The following is a 15,824-nucleotide window of genomic DNA, read 5'->3' as shown; positions in this document are numbered from 1 at the left end:
TTCCTTCCTTCCTTCCTTCCTTCCTTCCTTCCTTCCTTCCTTCCTTCTTCTGTTTGAAGAACTTCCTTAAGAGTAGGTTTACTAGTGAAAAAGTTTTTTAGTTTTTTTTCACTTGAGAATGTTTTTAATTTCCCTTTAATTCTTGAAAAATAGTTACCACAGATATAGAATTTAAAATTGATGCTTATTTTCTTATAGCACTTGAAAAATATTGTGTCACATACTTATGGCCTCTGTGATTTTCAATGAAAACTTCTTTGATTCTTCTATAGATAATGTATAGTTTCTTTTTTTTATTTATTTATCAGAAGAGAGAGAGAGAGAGACAAGCAGGGGGAGTGGCAGGCAGAGGGAGAAGTAGACTTCCTGCTGAGCAGGGAGCCCAATGCGGGGCTCAATCCCAGGACCCTGGGATCATGACCTGAGCCAGAGGCAGACACTTAACTGACTGAGCCACCCAGGCATCCTGATAATGTGTAGTTTCTGTCCGGTTGCTTCCAAGATATTTTTCTTACTATTAATTTTCAAAAGTTTATGATCTGTCTTAGTGTAGATTCCATGGAGTTTATGCTGTTTGGGGGATTTGCTCAGCTTCTTGGATCTGTAGGTCTAGGTCTTCCACCAAATTTGGAAAATTTTCAGACATTATTTTTTTCTTTTTAAGGATTTATTTATTTATTTGAGAGACAGAGAGAGGGAAAGAGAGAGAGAGAGTGGGGGGAGGGGCAGAGGGAGAGAATCTACAAGCATCTCCCCCTCTGAGCACAGAGCCTGTTGCAGGGTTTGATCCCACCACCCTAAGATCATGACCTGAGCCAAAACCAAGAGTCAGACACTCAACTGACTGAGCCATCCAGGCACCCCCAGACATTATTTCTTCAAATACTCTTTCATTCACACTTTCCTTTCCTTCTTCTTTTGGAACACCAAATGATATGCATGTTGATTTTTGTTATTATCCCCCAGATCCCTGAGACTCTGTTAATTTCTTTTGGTCTATTTTCTTTCTTTTGTTCAGATTAGATGAACAACCAGCCAATCTACTGTTTAGCCTTCAAATTCACTGATGCTATCCTCTATCATCTTCACTCTACTATCGAACCCATTCAGTGAGTTTTTATTTCTGTTATTGCATTTTTCAGCTTCACAGTTTTCACTTGATTTTTTAAAATAATTTCTATTTCTTAGCTAATATTTGAAACTATTATTTCATTTGTTGCAGGAGAATTTGTAATTAATTGCTGGAGCATTTTAATGAAATTTCTTTATAATCTTTGTCAGATAATTTCAACATTGGGTTCATCTTTGTTTTGGTGTCAGTTGACTGTCTTTTTTCATTCAAGTTGTGATTTTCTGAGTTCTTGATATGGTGGGTGATTTTCTATTATATTCTTAACATTTTTCTCTGTTGTTAAGGGACACTGGATATTATTTAAATCTTTTATTTTTCCAAGCAGTTTAGATTTATCACAGGAAGTTTGGTCTACTTTGTGGGCTGTTGCTCCAAAGGTAGTTTTATTTTTAGAGACTTTGTGGTTTTAGTTTAGTCTATTTGGTTTACCTGGTGATGCTGGGGCATCTTTTGTTCCTACTAGTATTGCCTTAGGGAAGAGAAGGGTGTCCTATGGTGACCTGCTGAGCATCTCTCAGTGAAGAAGGGCTGATACCTCTTGGTTGTCTGATATCTCTGGGCAGGGATAGGAGATTCTGGTGTCTGAGGCAATGAACTTTCCAGACTCAGCTGTCTCTTTTACCAGTTTCACTTCATATCTACTGTGGAAAGGAGACTCAGGCTCTTCAAGGAGGGAGAATACTTCCACAGGCTACTTATTTTAGGTTGGGTTCCCTGATAGAGCCTGACACAGGGTTTGATCTCACCACCCTGAGATCATGACCCGAGCCAAAACCAAGAGCCAGACCACTGGCTGGCTAAGGAGTCTGGCTCACCTGATGTTGTCAGGGAGACTTATGTTCAATCTGTGGAAGGGGAAAGGCTGCCTCAGCTGCCTTCTTTTGCTAGGTTAGGTATCTGGAAACACTGGGCCTGGGTGACCTCCCTCTGTTGGGTGGAGGTATGCAAGACTTCTTGTCATTGTGCAGTTCCACCAGTCCTGGGCCCCAAAGCTAGCTCATCTTTTTCTGTCTATCTTTTAGAGTTCTCTTTTCTTTGTGCCTTATACCATTTCCAAGGTTTATAGTTGTATTTGCCAGAGAGAAGCAGGGAAAAATGGCTTTACCTCATCTATAAGTGTACCTTTTAAATCCTCACTCTAGGTAAATTTTCTTCTATTCATTTATTCCTCCACTTATTCATTGAGCATCTACTATGGGTTTAGCACCATTAAAGTTATTGGCAATGATAAAGAAGTACAAGATTTCTGTCCCCATTGAGTTTACATTCTAATATTTCTATGATTATCACCTTTGCCACATCTATTTTTTCTTCTTTGTATCTCTTGTGCTTTCATTTATTATTTTCCTTTCTTAGTACTTTGTGATGTATATTTTAAATTATAAAACCTAATTTTCAGTGGTAGCCCACTTATTTTCAAGTTCTCTAATTTTTAAGTTTGTTTTGTTCCAAAAACTCATCACATGTATGTGCTGTAATTTATGTTCTTAATAAGATTAAGATTTTGATTAGATTTTTTTTTCTGTTTCTGCCATTAGTTATGCTTCCACTCTTTCCTGATGCCAGCATCTTCCCATAAATAACCAGGTTCCCTTAAATAGCTCTATTACCTGCTTTTATCAAGAGGTATGAGTGAGATAGTAAATGATGCCATAAGGAGTTTTTCTCTTCATAATTGGTGATGATAAGTTTGGCAAATTGAGACTTATCTGTTAAGGAATTTCAGAAGAAGCCCTTTTCTATTTAGGAGAAGGTAGGAATGGCTTGCAATTTCTTTCTGGGGCAGTGACATTAAGGAAATAGCTTTGCTTTTCCCAGAGTTGCATGTAGCAAGCCACATTTCCCCCATACCAATAGAATTACTTTAATGGCTAGTCAGATACCCTATATGATTCCCTTCCCACAATACGTAGAATTGGTGGGGTTTTTGTTTTTGTTTTAAGTAAGCTCAATGCCCAACATGGGGCTTGAACTTAACAACCCTGGGTCAAGAGTCGCATGCTCTACCAACTGAGCCAGCCAGGTGCACCTACGTGTTTTGATTTTGCAGAGAATCAAACCTCTTTCCAAGATACTAGATTTGCAGTTACACCCCATACATACACCTCATTCATCAGGATATAAGGTCTGATATATGTCTGCATTCTCCTCAGGCATGATCCTCCTAGTGGCTATATCCTTCAACAGGGAATTGTCAGGAGGGGTTCCATTTAGCTAAGTGCCTTGCCAATTGGTGGAAAGAGAGAGGAAAGAACTAGAGCATCTGTAGATGATGGCTGAATTCACATTGGAGTGTACAGTTACTAGCAGGAAAAAAATGAACATTACAATAAGGGTGAGAAAATGGAGTGTGAGTGCTTATACAGACAGGGCTTAGAGCATTTATGTTTAGGGCATGGAAGGAAGAGAGACTTGGCAAATGACTTACAAGCATGGGGGTTAGTGACATGAAAAGAGGTGGAAAAAGAGATATAAAGCTTTACCTTGAATTATGATTAGAAACTCAATCTCACTCTAGAATTTTCTCGAGAGACAGTAATATATATTTAATCTTTAAAAAATCATGTTTAAATGTTACATTAAAATTTCTCTGAATATAACACTTGGTCAAGATAAGATCACCCATGTAGATTAGAAAAGAGGCCATAAACTAAAGGGTAAAATCATAGATTTTGGAGGCAGGTAGTACTTGTTTAAAAAACCTGGCTTGATCAATTATTTGCTGGATAAATAGGAGCATATTTATCCTCTCTAGGCCAATTTTCTTATCTGTTAAATGAGGATAGTACTTCTTATCTAAGGATAGGATGAGATTTATCTTAAAATAAATCCTGAAGTCCTAAATATACCTTAAAAAGACTTCCATATCATGGCCACTCCTTACAACCTTTTATTCACACACATCAGATCAAGGAAACCAGGACTCATTTTAGTTCCTTGACTATACTACAGTCTTTCTTTTGGTTTGTGATCTTCCCAGAGGCTGTTTCCATTGATTATAAATTACTTCTCTTATCTCTCTCTTCCTGCATAACTCTCTTCATCCTTCAGGTTTCAGCTTAAACATATTTTTCTCTGTCTTCCTGTCCCTTAGCCTAATTCTCTTTTTGTTCTCCCAGAGTGCCCTGTTTCTTTATTATAACATTCAAAACATTTTCTTATGATTATATGCTTGTTTTTTGTTTCGGTTCTGTCTTCACCACTGGCTAGGGATTAAATCTTGACATTATAGCTTCAATATTTGGCAGAGTATTCATCACATAGTAAGTACTTAATAAATATTTGTTGACTGCATAAATTAATGAGCAATTGAAATAAAGTATGTGTCCAATGAAGAGTATCATTCATTATAGGATCCTCTCAACTACATAATTTGAGTATATTAGTGTAAAGATGGCTGTAAAAAAAAAGAAAATGCTAGAGTTCCCTTAATCTCCATATATCCTTTGTTGCAGACTTACAATTCCACAAAGTAAAATAAAAAGCACAGTATTTTTTTCATTTAACACAGATAATAACCCACATATCATGTAGGAAGTGAGCAGCCCTTTTGCTAAAATTTATTACATGTGTCATATCAACAGTAAGTCAGACAACAATATTTTCTAAAAGACTTAAAAGAAAACCTAGCAGTTACTTCTAAAAACCATGAAATTGATAATGTGGAGAGAAAAGCACTGCTTGTCATATTTGAAATCCCAGGAGTCAATCAGATTTGTTGTTACCATATAATTTTTCCTTCACAATCTTTCCTGTCTACAGAGCCCACACATATGAAAGAAAATAATTCTCTTTTGTAAGAGTGCACAAAATAACCATAGAAAATTCTTCTGTTTCCCACAAACCAGAACTAAGGTAGCTAAGTCACATTTATCAGACTACTGGGTAAGTTGCCAGGACTCAAAGTATTTTCCAACTACTTAGCTCAAAGGGCAAGTTCAAGAGCCCACCAGATCCTCTTTAGATGTAGGAAAATAATAGATGAAGACAATTCCTGTCAAGGTTACTTTTGTTCCAGTTCATCATTCTCACTGCTGAATTAGAAAAGAGATTGAACAGCTCCTTAGAAATCTAGTGTGAAGAACATTATTCTTTCAGGACCATTAATCTTTGAATAATGTTCTGGCCATAAAGATGGATCTGGACATGTCAGACAAATTAAAATTAAGAGAATGTTGCTTAAATAAAAAGAACAAGGGCCTGGATATATTGTGAATTGGAAAATATCTTATGCAAGCAAGGTATTTCATCTTTCTTGCAGACAGGGGAATTGGGAAATGTTTCTAAATTGGGTGATAAGAACCCATGAACTACAGATTCCATGTAACCAGGCTCTGACATCCAGATGATTCAGAAGCTTATTTCAGTGAGAGTATTTAAATCTCAGACTCACAAGTATCTTTTATAGTTATTGTTTGCTTTCCGTCTTTTCCACTGTCTTGTAGGTTCTGTGAGGTCATGAGACTGCCCATTTGCCACTGTAGCCTTGCAACCTTTTCAGGCCCATGTCTAATGTGAAACTCTAGTGTCCTCATTTTGTCTTTGGCAGGCTGACCAGAAGTCCAGGCACTAGTGCTCATCTCACACTCTCATTTAGAAATCATTTTTGAAATCCACAGTGATTACAAAAGAAAGCTTTAAGTCTTCCCATTAAATTAAAGCACTGACTATCCCTCCAAACGGAGGGCATGCAATGTCCTTTAGCGGAGACACAAACCACATGTCCGTACTGTTTCCAATCTCTTATAGTGAAGGGATCACAACCAGGCTTTTTTAAAAACTGAGTATGATTTATGAAATATCCTTCTTTGGACTCTCTCTTTAGATTTTAATGTTAATAGAGGTGAATGTTACTTTAAAATAGCATGTTCTTCAGACAATGTCAGATGCTGGAGACAATATTGGAATATAGTAGGAACCGTCCTGTACAGGTAGATTGCATGTAGACCACTCTAGTGAGCAGAACTCAGTTAAAACAAATATAAGTTCACCACATAGCCCAGAAATTCCACATTTAGATATTTACCCCACAAAAATCTCACATAAGTCTAAAGAGGAATGGCATTGTTTGTGACATTGAGATATTACAGCCAAACTTGGTGTCTGCCACTGGGCATGTGGGTTAGTGCACACTAGGGAATATATGCAATGAGAGAAGGAATACTTGAAGTATACAGAGAAACATGAATAGATTTTTTAAAATTAATATTGAGTGAAGAATATTGAAACATGATATTCAAGATATCATGCATTTGCATAATTGCATGCACATACATAGAATCAGTCAAAATAGCTATTCTAAGAATGCAACTAAATAAGGAGTAAATCAAAAACATATTAGGATGGGAGCCCATGGAAGGGCAAGAGTAGTAGAAGTGGGAAATTGTGATAAATGGGAATTAAAAAAAAGTGAGAAATGAAATGGTTCTTGCTATAACCAATGGAGATAATATACTATGAAGAAATAGAATGAACTCAACCTGAATTCCTCTCTCCACCTGAACAATACATGCACCCACACACACACACACACACCCTCACACACACACACCACATAATCCATGTGTGCAGGAATTCTGATAATTTCTCAAGACTCTTAGCTTCCTAAAGACAGATGTAAGAGTCAGAAGCCTTTGTGGAAACTATAGGCATCTAAAGGGGGTGGGTGAAGAAGGTAGCTCAAGAAAAGTTCATAACTAAAAGTTGCTTAAAATCTATTTTCTAAACTTGGCCTATTCACTTCTCTCTTAAAATCCATAAGTCTCTATTTTCTCATCTACAAAAATGGGCATACTAATACTTATTCCATGGGTAGGTATTAATGAGATAACATATTTATGAAGACCTTATCATAGGGTTTGGCACATAACAGGCATTTAAATAATATGAATTTTATTTCTTCCTTTTCTTTCCAACCTTCCTTCTCCCTTTTTTCTGTTTTATTTTCCTATTTAAAATGAAAAGCTGACCTATGAATTTTTTAAATTGGAATACTAATGATCAACTTTTGAATACTCCCATATTGCCACTGTGCTTCATATATAGTATTTCATAAATGAGATATCCTGAGAATCCTGCAATTTGATACTAATATTATCTTTTTCTAGTTAAGAGGACTGAGGCTCAGAAAGGTTAAGAAACTTAGCCAAAGCTTAAACAGATATTATCTAGAAGAATTCAACGATACTTCCTCATCCTTACAGAGAAGCCAAAGTGTTTGAGCTCGTAATTCTTTTGAGGTATAATCCTCAAACTTCAGCTAGTCTGTGTATGGCCAAAAGAGTGGTATTAAATGGATAGGGTGCAACATTGAATTTTTTTACTGCTTTTGAGTGGGCCAAAAGTGGCCACAAACTGAAAAAAGGCATGGGATAAGAGAGAAAGGGAAGAAAGGAACTCACTTTTGTATAATTGTTTAAAATATAGACTCAGTTGTGAGAAATTTATGAGGCAGTTTTGAATATATTTGTACTCTTTCATGGGTTTAGACTGTATAATCTCTGAGAATAATTACTCTTGGAAGCCATGCTAACACGTCTTAACATCTACTCATTGGCCAATTACAGGAGGGAACAGATTTGTCTGAAACCAACACTGGTGGACAGATCTCAAAGAGAACTGCCAGAAGGGTTCCTGCTTTACCTGAGCTGAGATGCAGAACATCTTTCAGCAAGTCTCTTTTCCTTCATTTCATTCTTTGGAAACTGGAGTGTGACAGCCATTATTGTCTAGTGGAATCTCTCCAATGATTGCCTTAGAGCTATAGTTCTCAAACCTGGTTGCACATTGGAATCACAGGGAGCTTTAAAAAATCCTAATGTTTGGGTTCCACCTTACAAAGATTCTGATTCAGTGGTCTGAATATCAGAATTTTAGAAGCTCTTCAGATAATTCTAATGTGAGTTCATTCTATTTCTTCATAGTATATTATCTCCATTGTTTATAGCAAGAACCATTTCATTTCTCACATTATTTTTTTAAATTCCCATTTATCACCAGTTGGAGGACCATTGCCTGAAGGCTGTTGTGCCTCTAGAGCCTTGTCTAAGGGCACTATGAAAGAAGAGAAAGGATAGTGTATTAAACTGCATCTTGCTCAACATGGTTCTCTCCAGGTAAGAAGCAATAAATAGCCTTTCAAGTGGAGGATGCCCAACAGTTCTAGTTACTAACCTGCAATAGAGAGAGGGACAATGGTCCTAGATCAGAGATAGAAGAAATTTTGAGAAGCACAGAGACTGAGGAGCAATATTCAAGAAAAGATAAGTCAGGAACCACTTTCAGATAAGTAAAACTAAAATTTCTGCTTTCTTCAATACATATTAGATAGAAGCTGAGGTTATAGTGGCAAAATCAGAATTCATCTTAAAATCTGGGCTCATTCCACTGTATCACAGTCTTTTTCCATTACTTATGTCCCAAATCTCAAATATATATGTTTCAAGCCCAATGGTCAAGCAGATATATTCATTTCCTTGTACTCTCTGAGGTTTTTACTGCCTCTGAGCTCATTTAACACTCTTATTTAATGCCTCCCACCTCCATTCCATTCATCAGCGTCTAGATCAAGCCCAATCTTCCTTCTTTTCCCAAATATCCTAGTCTATGTAGCTCCCTCTCATTCTAGAAATCATGTTATACTTCTAGTTGGAATCACATAGACAATTGTTACCTAATGTCTGCATGTGCATAAATTTTTATAATTAGATTTTAAGTTTCATGTATATAGACATCATGTTTTACTTCTTTTGTGATTCTTATACCTTGGCACAGTGCCAGGCACATAGATCATACTCCTAAAATATATGATCAAGTGATGGATTACAAATATTAATAATCCTCAATGTTTTCAAGGAAAGAAAATAAAAAGCAAGTGAGACAGATTCCAAGGAGGAAATATGATAAATAATTATCATGTTAAACTTGATAAATGGATCTTTTTATTGGGAGTGGCATCCTTCCAGTACACCTGTGCTCAAGAAATGTGTCATCGGATTATAAGCACAAGACACCAGCCACCAATTTAACATTTAGACACGACATCATTTTTTCCTATGATTCAGTAAGATTATTTGACCATTCAACAATCTAAGACTGTTTATTCCAGAGTTGTTTTTTAACTTTGTTTAACCATCTCCTTGACCTTCTTTAAAATCTGCAGCTTTGATACATTCTCTTCTTTACTAGGAGTTCTAACTCTAAATATCCCACTGCAAATCTGGAGTTTGAAAGAGAACTTCTGGGGCATTGAGATAATTTTTCCCTCCTTTCCAAGAGCCAAGTTTCTTCCTCCATATTTTCCCAAATGCCACAGCCAATTATGACCTGAATACCTCAATGAATTCCAAAGAAAAATGGCACTTTGTTTGACTGACCTCATTGTTGGGTCTGCCTTGCAAAAGGGCTACTTGAACATTTGTTTTTCTCCTTTTGAGAAAATTCTACCATTAGATCATTTAAAATAATTTGTTATTACCCCAAGTCTTTCTTAACTATAATTTCAAAAAGGTTTTTTTTTTGTTTAGTTTGTGTGTGTGTGTGTGTGTGTAAGTGTGTAATACAACCTTCCTACGTTTCATCGGTCCCTTTCTTTTTATTCAGGTGAACTGAGAAAAGTGGCTTCATTAAGACAATGAAAGGCACTTCATTGGATTCAAGACTCATACCTATTCTTTGAAGGATCAATGAAAGTTTAGCCACAGTTCACCTATGTGGGAATTTGAGGTTTTGATTACAGAACATTGGTCATCAATTCTGGTGTCCATCCAAATGACCTATGGACCTCTTTCAAAAATCTCTGTGTCTGGCCCATCCTCTTGAGATGAACTTAAGAAAACCCTGCACGCCATCAGGTAATAATTTTGTCTTTATAAGAAAACAGATGAGTTCAATAAACTGTGACCATTGTTTTTAACTAACTCAGATCTCTGTACCCCCTTTGCTGAAAATAAACTACATGTTATGAGAGAACATGTAGTTCCATCTCTGTTTAGAATTATGAGTCCTCATTGTTTTAGGTTTCTATTAGATAATATGGAAAAATAAGGCTCTCAGAGTAAAGAATGAGGTAAGAAGATTATGGTAATTTCAAATTCTGACTACATATACAAACATATAGACCTCTCCAACAGAAGAACAATTTTTCAATTTCCCATTGTTCTTTCTCTACTAATGGAATTCATTTGTCAGCTGAGAGCAAAACTACTCTGTGCACCTTGTTGTAAGGGAGACCAGATCTGTTTATTGTCCAGAACTATAGTCACTTGTATCAGGAGGCTGGAAAGTTTTGAGTATCATTTGTTTAATTACTTAATATCTTACTTCATAGAAAAAAAAGGGAGCAAAACCATTTGGTTTATGTTCTTTGATGTCCTGAAACCTGTGTTTCAATGAGATTAAAAGATTGATAATAACCCAAAGAAGGGCTACAACAGTGTCTTACAGCAGGGTTCCAATATTTATCTAATACATTATGAAATGGTCACCACAATGAGTCTAGTTACTGTCTGCCACCATAAAAACTAGTTCCACTATTATTAACTATATTCCCTATGCTGTACATTATATCCTTGTATCTTATTTATTTTCTAACTGGAAGATTGTACCTCTTAATCACTTTCACCTATTTTGCCCATCCCCCACCCACTCCCCTCTGGCAACCACTAGTTTATTCTCTGTATCTTTGAATCCATTTCCATTTTCTTTTGTTTGTTCAATTTTTTTAGAGTCTACATATAAGTGAAATATAAAATTTTTGTCTCCCTATATGACTTGTTTCACTTAACATGATATTAAGTTCATCCATGTTGTTGCAAATGGCAAGATTCATTCTTTTTTATGACTGAGTAATATTCCATTGTGTATATGTACCACATCTTTATCCATTCATCTATTGATGTACATTTAGGGTGTTTATGTATCTTGGCTATTATAAATAATGCTACATTCAACATATGAGTACATGTCTTTTCAAATTAGTGTTTTCATTTTCTTCAGATAAATACCTAGAAATGGAATTTTTGGATTGCATGGTAGTTCTACTTTTAACTTTTTGAGGAACCTCCATCCTGTTTTCCATAATGGCTATACCAATTTACATTACTACCAACCATGCATGAGGGTTCCCTTTTCTCCACATCCTCACCATTTATTATTTCTTGTCTTTTTGATAATTGTCATTCTGACAGGTGTGAGATGATATTAGATTGTGGTTTTGATTTGCATTTCCCTGATGATTAGTGATGTTGGGCATCTTTTTATTTATGTGTTGGCCATCTGCATGCCTTCTTTGGGAAAATGTCTATTCAGATCCACTGCCCATTTAAAAAAAAAGATTTTATTTATTTATTTGAGAGAGAGAGAAAAGGAAATCATGAGCGGCAGGGAGGTGCAGAGGGAGAGGGAGAAGCAGACACCCCTCTGAGCAGGGAGCCTGATGTGGGGCTCGATCCCAGGACCCTGAAATCATGACCTGAACAGAAGGCGGATGCTTAACTGACTGAGCCACCCAGGAGCCCCCACTGCCCATTTTTAAATCAGATTTTTTTTTATATTGAGTTTAATGAGTTCATATATTTTACTTGTTAACCCCTTATTGGATATATCATTTGTGAATATCTTCTTTCATTCATTAGGCTGTGTTTTCATCTTGTTGATGGTTTTCTTCACTGTGCAAAAACTATATAGTTTGATGTAGTCCTATTTATTTTTACATTTGTTGTCCTTGCCTGAGAGACAGATCCAAAAAATACGACTAAGACTGATGTTAAAGATCTTACTGTCCATGTTTTCTTCTAAGAGTTTTATGGTTTCAGGTCTTACTTTTAAGTCTTTAATCCATTTTGAGTATATTTTTATATATGGTGTAAGACAGTAATCCAGTTTCATTCTTTTGTATGTAGCTTTCCAATCCCCCAACACCATTTATTAAAGACACAATCTTTTCCCTATTATGTATTCTTGCCTCCTTTGTTGTAGATTAATTGATCATATAAGAATGAGTTTATTTCTGAGATCTCTATTCTCTTCTATTGATCTATGTGTCTGTTTTTTTGCCAGTACCATATCATTTTTGTTTTTGCTTTTATTTAAATTCAAGTTAGTTAACAGATAGTGTATTATTAGTTTCAGGGTAGAGTTCAGTGATTCATCAGTTGCATATAACACCCAGTGCTCATTCCATCAAGTGCCCCCCCCTTTTTTAAGATTTTATGTATTTATTTATTTGAGAGAGAGAGAAAAAAAAAACAGCATGAGAGGGGAGAGGTTCAGAGGGAGAAGCAGGCTCCTCGCCAAGCTAGGAGCCCAACGTGGGACTCGATCCCAGGACTCCAGAATCATGACCTGAGCCAAAGACAGTCGCTTAACCAACTGAGCCACCCATGCGCCCCTCAAGTGCCCTTCTTAATGCCCTTCTCCCATTTACCGCATCTCCCCGCCCACTTCCCTTCTAGCAACCTTCAGTTTGTTTCCTATAGTTAAGAGTCTCTTATGGTTTGCCTCGCTCTCTGTTTTAATCTTATTTTATTTTTTCTTCCCTTCCTATATATTCCTCTGTTTTGTTTTTTAAATTCCACATATGAGTGAACTCATATGGTATTTGTCTTTCTCTGACTGACTTATCTTGCTTAGCATAATATAATCTAATTCCATCCATGTTGTTGCAAATGGCAAGATTTCATTCTTTTTGATGGCTGAGTAATATTCCATTACACACACACACACACACACACACACACACACACACACACACACCCCTTCTTTATACATTCATCTATCAGTGGACATCTGAGCTCTTTCCATATTTTGGCAATTGTGGACATTGCTGCTATAAACATTGGGGTGCATGTGCCCCTTCAAATCACTATTTTTGTGTTCTTTGGGTAAATACCTAGTAGTGCAGTTGCTGGGTCATTGGGTAGTTCTATTTTTAACTTTGTGAGAAACCTCCGTACTGTTTTCCAGAGTGACTGTGCCAATTTGCATTCCCAGCAACAATGTAAAAATGTGAGACAGGAATCCATCGAAATCCTATAGGAGAACACAGGCAGCAACCTCTTTGACCTTGGCTGCAACAACTTCTTGCTAGCCAGTACCATATTGTTTTGATTACTATAGCTTTGTAGTATAGTTTGAAATCTGGGAAGATGATACCTCCAGCTTTGTTCTTTTTTCTCAAGATTTCTTTGGCTATTTAGGGTCTTTTGTGGTTCCATACACATTTTAGGATTATTTATTCTAGTTCTGTGAAAAATTCCATTGGTATTTTGTTGGTGATTGCATTGAATCTATAGATTGATTTGGGTAGTATGGATATTTTAACAATATTAATTCTTCTAATTCATGAGTATATGTTCAGTTTATCTGTGTCATTGTCAATATCTTTCATCAATGTTTTAGTTTTCAGAGTACAGTTCTTTCACCTCCTTGTTAAATTTACTCCTAGGTATTATGTTCCTGGGATTATTTTCATAATTTCTCTTTCTGATAGTTTGTTGTTAGTGTCTACAAATGCAACAGATTTCTGTATATTAATTTTGTATCTACAACTTTACTGATTTCATTTATTACTTCTAATAGTTTTTTGGGTAGAGGTTTTAGGGTTTTCTACATATAGAATATTGTCACCTGTGAATAATGACAGCTTTACTTCTTCCTTTTAAATTTGGATGCCCTTTATTTCTTCATGCTTAATTGTTCTGACTGTGGCTTCCAATACTATGTTTAAACATGACAAGAGTGAGCATCCTTGTTTTGTTCATGATTTTAGAGGAAAAGCTTTAAACTTTTTACCTTTGAGTATGATTTTGGCAGTGGGTTTGTCATATATGGCTTTTATTACATTGAGGTACTTTCCCTCTATATCCACTTTGTTGAGAATTTTTATCATAAAGGTATGTTGAGTTTGTCAAATGCATTTTCTACATCTATTGACATGATTATATGATATTTATTCTCCATTTTGTTAATATAGTGTATCATATTGATTGTTTTGTGGATATTGAACCATCATTACATTCCTAAAATAAATCCCACTTGATCACAGTATATGATTCTTTTAATGTATTGTTGCTATTGTATTGGTTTGCTAATATTTTGTTGATGATTTTTATATCTATGTTCGCCAGGGATATTGGCCTATAATTTTCTTTTTTTATAGTGTCTTTGTCTGATTTTGTTATGCAGGTACTCCTGGCCTTGCAGAATGAGGTTGGAAAGATTCTTTCCTCTTAAATTTTTTGAAATAGTTCGAGAAAGCTAGGTATTAACTCTTTAAATGTTTGGTAGAATTTACTTGTGAAGCTGTCTGGTCCTGGACTTTTGTTTTGGGGGAGTTTTTTGCTTACTGATTCAATTTCATTAATAGTAATGTCTCTTCATATTTTCCATTTCTTCTTTGGTATATTCCAATTCTTGGTATGTTTTATATTCCTAGGAATTTATCCATTTCTTCTATGTTGTCCAATTTGTTGGTGTATAATTTTTTGCAGTAGTCTTCTATGACCCTTTGTATTTCTTTTTTTTTTTTTTTTAAGATTTCATTTATTTATTTGACAGAGAGAGACACAGTGAGAGAGGGAACACAAGCAGGGGGAGAGGGAGAAGCAGGCCTCCCGGAGAGCAGGGAGCCTGATGTGGGGCTTGATCCCAGGACCCTGGGATCACGACCTTAGCCAAAGGCAGACCCTTAACGACTGAGCCACCCAGGTGCCCTGGCCCTTTGTATTTCTGTGGTATTGGTTGTAACTTCTTCTCTTTCATTTCTTATTTTATTTGTTTGGGCCCTCTGTCTTTCTTTCTTGATAAGTGTGGCTAAAGGGTTATCAACTGTGTTTATCTTTTCAAAGACTCAGCTCTTAGTTTCATTAATCTTTTTTATTGTCTTTGTAGTGTCTATTTCATTTATTTCCACTCTGGTCTTTATTTCCTTTCTTCTACTAACTTTAGGATTTGTTTGTTCTTTTTCTAGTTTCTTTAGGTATAAGGTTAGATTGTTTATTTGAGAATTTTCTTGTTCCTTGAAGTCAGCCTGTATTGCTATAAACTTCCCTCTTGGAGATGCTTTTACTGAGTCCATGGATTTTGGAGCATTGGGTTTTCATTTTCATTTGTCTCTATATATTTTTGGGTTTCCTCTTTGATTTCTTTATCCACCATTGGTTGTTTAGTTGCATGTTCACATGTTTGTGTTTTTTCCAATTTTCTTCTTGTAAATGATTTCTAGTTTTATAGTATTGTGGTTGGAAAAAATGCTTGATATGATTCAGTCTTTTTAAATTTACTGAGACTTGTTTTGTGATCTAACATGTGCTCTATCCTGGAGAATGTTCCATGTGCACTTGAGAAGAATGTGTATTCTGCTGTTTTTGGATAGAATGTTCTCTTCTTCTAGTAAGTCCATCTGGTCTAATGTGTCCTTCAAAGCCACTGTTCCTTATTAATTTTTCTGTCTGGATGATCTCTCCATTGATGTAAGTGAGGTTTTAAAGTCCCCTACTATTATTCCATTACTGTTATTTTCTTTGTTTGCATCTGTTAATATTTGCTTTATATATTCAGGTACTCCTTTGTTGGGTGCATGAATATTTGTAAATGTTATATCTTCTTGTTGAATTGATTCCTTTATCATTATGTAATCCCTTCTTTTTTCTCTTGGTAAAGCCTTTGTTTTAATGTCTATTTTGTCTGATAT

At 35.8% G+C, this 15,824-nt stretch overlaps 1 long non-coding RNA gene across 1 annotated transcript; it reads left to right on the top strand.

Moving 5' to 3' along the window:
- The first annotated feature begins 7,702 nt into the window (after positions 1 to 7,702).
- On the top strand, positions 7,703 to 10,056 carry LOC116633770. Its single transcript, XR_004299782.1, has 3 exons — positions 7,703 to 8,030; positions 8,132 to 8,247; positions 9,734 to 10,056. It is a non-coding gene; the product is annotated as an uncharacterized LOC116633770 (long non-coding RNA).
- The last annotated feature ends 5,768 nt before the right edge of the window (positions 10,057 to 15,824 follow it).

The sequence above is a fragment of the Phoca vitulina genome, unplaced genomic scaffold (assembly GCF_004348235.1).
Source record: "Phoca vitulina isolate PV1807 unplaced genomic scaffold, GSC_HSeal_1.0 scaffold8, whole genome shotgun sequence".
In the NCBI taxonomy this organism is placed as follows: domain Eukaryota; kingdom Metazoa; phylum Chordata; class Mammalia; order Carnivora; family Phocidae; genus Phoca; species Phoca vitulina.
The sequence above is the reverse complement of the archived record's forward strand: the minus strand, read 5'-3'. Positions and strand labels throughout refer to the sequence as shown.